Genomic DNA, 6,176 nt, shown 5'->3' on the forward strand with positions numbered 1-6,176 from the left:
ACTCTTTTTGAAAACTTGATGTTTACTCTAAGTAAACTTGGGAGGCAAGATATTATCTTTTAAACATCTATAAATAGCCCCAAACTACAATGATTTTATTTACCAAGAAATTTTCCCACAATCATAGTACTCTCAAAGCTCTCAATCTCTTTTGTCCTTATCCTACGTTCACAATTGAATTACTGCTGATCCCAACTCCGAATTTGAGCATTCAAAGTTTTAATCGTTCAATACACGAAAGATATATTCAGTGATCTAAATTCAATTGAGCTTCAATCTCTTTATATTGATTTACATTGAAGTATATTTATGCTGAATATTGTACTAACTAGCTCTGTTGTGAGAATGTTTCTTGTACACAAAATTCTCTCTACTTTTTTCTTGTTTATAGATGATTCAAGGCTAGTGGATCATTGTGCCAAGCGAGGGGATATCATTTGGAGAGGCGGGCTCTAGCCCAATCGAAAGAGTGTTGTAAATGGTGTTGTTCCGCTCGACAAAGGAACTGACCTAGTGAATCCTTTGGTGGTTTGGCAAAGGCGAGGACGTAGGCTGGGTATAAGCGAAACCTCATAAAACCTTGTGTTCCTCTCTCTCTTCCATACTCTTTACTTTTTAGCATACTTTATAAACTGTGTGGATGCTTTATAATTTCTAAATTCTTGAGTGTTTTGTTGTCAAATAGACTGGAAGATAATTTGTTTTGGTTTGATTAGCATTGATTACAGAAACTGAAAGGGGCTACGTTGGTTGATCTTCCTAAACTTATTAAACTGAAAGTTTTTTTAAAAGCTAAACATTGGGATGAAGTGTGATTGTGAATTTCAAACACAGGGCTTATACAAATCCAACAAGCATTGCATATTACTATAGGGCTATTGTTATAAGAATCAAGTGCTTGGTTATTTTGTTTTGATTGTGGTTGATTTGGATTGATTGTTTTACACATATTTTGTGATTGTGTTTGGGTTGTGTTTATTTTTATATTTCTAAAGATTTAAAGAAAAACATAATTTTTTAAAAATAAATAAATTCACCCCCGCCCTCGCCTTCTTGGGAACTATATCCTATTTTCAATTGGTATCTGAGCTTAGTTATAGTAAATCTTAACAAGAAGCTATAAAAAGATCGAATGGCACACTTAGGAGTAGCTCCCTTTGGAGAGGGCCAATCCTCAACCTGACCACCTATCTTTTGTAAACATAACTATGCTTTTTGGAAAAAACAAATGCAAATCTATCTTCAACATATAGATTGGAAAGTTTGGGAACTTGTTATGGATGGAGATCTAATTCCTACAAAAATAGTGGATGGAAAACAAATTCCTAAAGAGAAAAAAGACTTGACCAATATAGACTACAAAATGCTACAAATAAATTCAAGTGCCATAAATGTCTTATATTGTGCTTTAGATGCAAATGACTTCAATAGAGTCATAGCCTGCAAAACGGCCAAAGAAATTTTGGACAAGTTAGAAGTAACTTACGAAGGAACGGTAGATGTTAGTGACAATATGATTGACATACTAACTAGTGAGCATGAAGCTTTCAAAATGAGTCTGGATGAAACAATAACTAGTATGTATACTAGATTTACTCACATAATAAATTCTCTAAGTGCCTTAGGAAAGACCTATACCACCTATGAAATGTTTCGGAAAATATTAATAGGCCTTCCCTCCATATAGGAACCAAAGGCCACTGCAATAACTAAAGGTAGAAACCTTAAGACTACCTCCCTAGATGAACTTATAGGTTCACTACTCACTTATGAATTGGCATTAAAAGAAAGAAACCCTGAACCTAAGAGGAGGTAGGTATCTCATTCTTACGTATTTTTCTATTACTGTTGCAATCTAAAGCCTCCCAAAGTTCCTAACTTAAGCATCAGAGTGATCTCCTGGAGTACACCTCCTCGTGTCCTCCAAGTCATTTACATTTGGTTCTTTTCAGGTGGTCATGGTTTAAAGACTATTCAGGAAAACCATTTGATTTTTAGCAGCAATAGTTGGCGCCATCTGTGGAAACTGCGATGTTTTCCATCATTGACCATGGACACATAACCTAATTCCAAGTCAGAATCCACTACAAGATACAAAAGCCACAGAAGTTTAAAAATCATTGATTCTAGATGCACGGAATGCCCTTTCTTATTGATAGGTGCTAATTTCCAATGCCCAAGATTCAACACAATTTTTGCAATTATTGGTGCAACCAATTCCTTCATCTCTGTTGGAGTATCTAGTAATCTTTAGGCATTAAATTCTTTGTTCTTTAATGCTTTTTTTTTTCTTTTTTTCTTTTTTGTAGAGGAAAGCACACCACTATGATCAGATATAGTGATAGAAGGTCTAATCCAATAGTGACACACCTATAAAGCTGGAATCCCATAAGCATGCACCTATGGCCAGGCTAGCTTTCTCCATTGAAGTATGTTAATTAAGGTATGCCTCAAAATATTTGACATACCTAATCTGACTTGGAATAACAAGCCCATTTCCATTAACATATATTTTTTGGTTGTAGTAATCAATAGACTCCTCGGTTGTAGGGAAGAATTTCAAAAAGAAGAGGAGGTTAAAAATCATCAATCATGTCCTAGCCATTCCAGCCTTACAGTGCACAACCACAACATTTTCAATATCCTCTTTCAACCATGAGTGCACTTTGGAAAAATGATATTATTAATTAGATGGGAGGGTAATTATGATCATCGAAGGGAAACTAGCCAACTTTCCTTTAAATAGTGATGCATTATATAGCCTCTTAGAGCAAAGATTATATACCTTGTATTTGTCCTTGTGAGGGGTTTCGGAGAATTTGATGACTTCTTCCATGTTATTTTGGTAAAATCTCTCAACATATCCGAAAAACCAGAACTCATGTCACCAATAAGAACCCATAGAAATTATGTTCTCTGGTATCTTTTTTTGTTTTAAGAGACAACATGCTGAGCCTTGACCTATACAACCTTCACAGCATTCATACCCATACAAAGTTTAATTGAAGATTCCTTTGTATTAGGCCACTACTTTCTGCAACCAATGCTCAACAAAACTAATAATCATTTCTAATTTCTTACTTGCCTGCAAATCTGCAAAATCATTTAAGTTCTACATCAGCAAGTTTTTTCCAAGCCATTAAAATCATGAAAGGCTTCTCTATAGATGACATGCATTGCTTCAAGAAACAAGCTAATATTTACATCATCTATTATTGTGGTGCCTATCCCCAAGTTTGTTTTACAAGCCTTGACATCCAAAATCAACTCATGGCTTCTTTTTCCCTTCCACTGTTTCTATCTTCTATGAGAAAATTTGGAAAAATTAATTATTGACACCACTTTTTTGTGTTCCTTGTGGTATTGGGATTATTCTCTTGCACGCAAATGCCTACCATGTTGATCTCACAGTAAGTGTAAACAATAAAATGTCCAGCAATCTCTCAATCATGTATCTGCAAATTGTTTCCAGTGGAAACACTGTAGAACAAAATTTTGGGATGTTTTTGGTGCTGAAGATGGGCCAACACCAGAGCAATTTCCAAAGATGCCCCATGGTCTTCTCTATGTATGCACCTAGTGCATTATGCTTGCATGGTTCCAAGAAATATATATATGGGCAACAACATATCATAACATATTGATCTTCCATACATTTTAAAGAATTCTAGAGAAGGAATTGTTATACATTTAAGGCTCTCCAAAATTTTGTGTACTTTATTCCAAATAATTATTAGGTCCACTGCCAAATTAGTCTTCTGTTGCCATATTTAAGGCTCTCTTAATTTAATATTTTAAGTAAAGCAAAATATACACAAACATGGTTTCAGTTCGAGAACATTGTTGCTCTAACACTTCTGCCCCATGAAATAAAAGTTCTAAAGCATAGACCCAGAACCCTGGGGTTATTGGTGATAGGTTTCATGTTAATGGCATCTTGAGAACAATACCAACTTTCTCATTGCACATCAAGGTTAAGCTCGTTCTTCTTCCTTCTGGTTAATCACTCTATCGTTTCTAACTTTGATTCCCTGTTGAACAATTTATCCACATATAGTTATCAAATGGAAGATGAAATATCGAACAATTCACAGCCGCCTTCATTAAATTCTGATTTTAGGAGCCTACATTCAAAAGAAGGGGCTTGCTACTATTCATTTGGAGGATGATCTTTTGGAATGTAAATTTTCTAACTGGGATAGAATTACAAAATATGAGCTGCGCAATTCTCTGAAAGTAATCACGGAACATCAGAATGCTTTGATAACGATTTCGCCGAAGAATCATGCTTTTTGCATTATAAGAAGGAAACCTCTACTGAAAATGCAGTGCGTGAAATATTAGAAAAGGAAATTATTGTTGAGATGATTTGTCTTACACATTTACAAAAACATAGTTCTCTAACAACATGATGCTGACCGAATGTTGCATTGATATAATGAATCTTTTAGTTGATCATGGTAGTAAAATATGCACCCATGTCACGCCCCAGTTTCTGGAGAAGCAAGAATTGACAAAATCTACTAAGCTACTGGAGAATCCGAAATCATTTCTTAATAGATTTCTTGGAAACATTTTTATTGCTAGAGCCTCCACTATTTCAAAAACATATTCAGTGGATTGAATATTTTTGCCCAAGTTGCTCATTTTCTTTGGGAGCATACCCTTGTGTTAATGGTAATGCTTTTCAGTAAGATTGGGGAGGGGGGTTCGTTTGTTATAATGTAAGATTTCCACTTACTTTTCAGTTATTGGATCAGATGATATCTTCAAGAAGTATACCTTGGAAAGAATGTTTGCATATCAACTGATGGAAAATGGAAGAGACGAGTTGACATTTAGGACTGTAATTAGTGATCTAAAAACCAAATCTGTTATGATTCACATTGTACTTGTAAATGCGGTGTTGTGTGCAGAGGGCAATATGGAACCACTTCCAATGATAAATTTGCACCCCATCATCAAGGTGTTGTTTTCTAATAGCAGCAACAATATGGACTCTCAATCAAGGTTGATAGAAGAATGGGTTACAAAAGATCATATAAATGGAGTTTACATGTTGGCACATCAAATAAAAGAATTGGTTGTATCCTTGGATTCGGGAAGGAATATTTATCATCCTTCTTAAGTCTTCCTGCAAGTCTTAACTTTGTCATAAATTAAGAGGTAATGATATCTCTTGTTTTGAATCTTTAAATCCAGATTGAGTTTCATAGCAATAAAGAAAAGAGACTCCATTGGAGAAGAGATGGTCAAGGGGTTCAAAAATGAAATGTCAAAGTTTATTAGCTTTGGTGTATTCCCAAGAGTGGGGGTGAATTGGAATTTTAAAATTTATTTCTAATTTAAACTAGATATTATTAGTATTTCACAACCTAGCGTCTTTCTAAGGAATCCCAAATACGCAGATAAACATAATATGTATAAATTTAAATCTTGTGCATCTTTCACACTATAACATACATGTCTAGGAAAATAAATTGCGGAAATATAAACAGATACACGATATGTTATTGGAGGTTCGACAAATATTGCCTACGTCCCCACCTCTAACTCGCAATCCCAATGATTCCACTAATGCTCACTTAATGAGTGGAGCGGCGCCCGGTTACAACAGGGCTAGTCTCCCTCTTCAGGCCCACGCCTCGAATACAACAAATGTGAAATACAATTTTTGCATACACGAAAATATGCTTCTTACACTAAGCAAATATGTACCAATATGCACAAGCACTAATCAATGCACACCAAACATGTAAGAACTATAAGCTCGGTGCTCTACGTGTGTAATCAATACTCAGTCTAATATGATTATTCTCAAGCAAGCACTAAAGTGTTTAAACAGGCTATTCTTTGAAAATCAAGTATACCAAATCTCAATGTCACATCAGTGTTTCAAAGATGCTAACAAAAATATTCAAACAAAATCAAAAATATTTTCTTCAATGTAGCAAGCACAAGAGTTGTTTGAAAAATGAGCTTGTAAAATATTTTTTGCACACAAAATGTAATCATAAGGAATCTTGCAATATCAATGCGAAGACCCTCAAGCTAGTGAGTTTTCCCACACAAGATTTATTTGTTAAAATCCATGGGAACAACTCTAGCCTAACTCTCAAGATAAAAATCAAACAATACAAACTTCAAATGAGAGTTGTGGGCTTTTTAGAATAGAG

At 34.8% G+C, this 6,176-nt stretch overlaps 1 pseudogene; it reads right to left on the reverse strand.

The window, feature by feature from the left end:
• Positions 1-2,250: 2,250 nt before the first annotated feature.
• On the reverse strand, positions 2,251-2,985 carry LOC131153804 (phosphatidylinositol 3,4,5-trisphosphate 3-phosphatase and protein-tyrosine-phosphatase PTEN2A-like; annotated as a pseudogene).
• Positions 2,986-6,176: the final 3,191 nt, after the last annotated feature.

This window comes from Malania oleifera, chromosome 4 (assembly GCF_029873635.1).
Source record: "Malania oleifera isolate guangnan ecotype guangnan chromosome 4, ASM2987363v1, whole genome shotgun sequence".
Taxonomy (NCBI): domain Eukaryota; kingdom Viridiplantae; phylum Streptophyta; class Magnoliopsida; order Santalales; family Ximeniaceae; genus Malania; species Malania oleifera.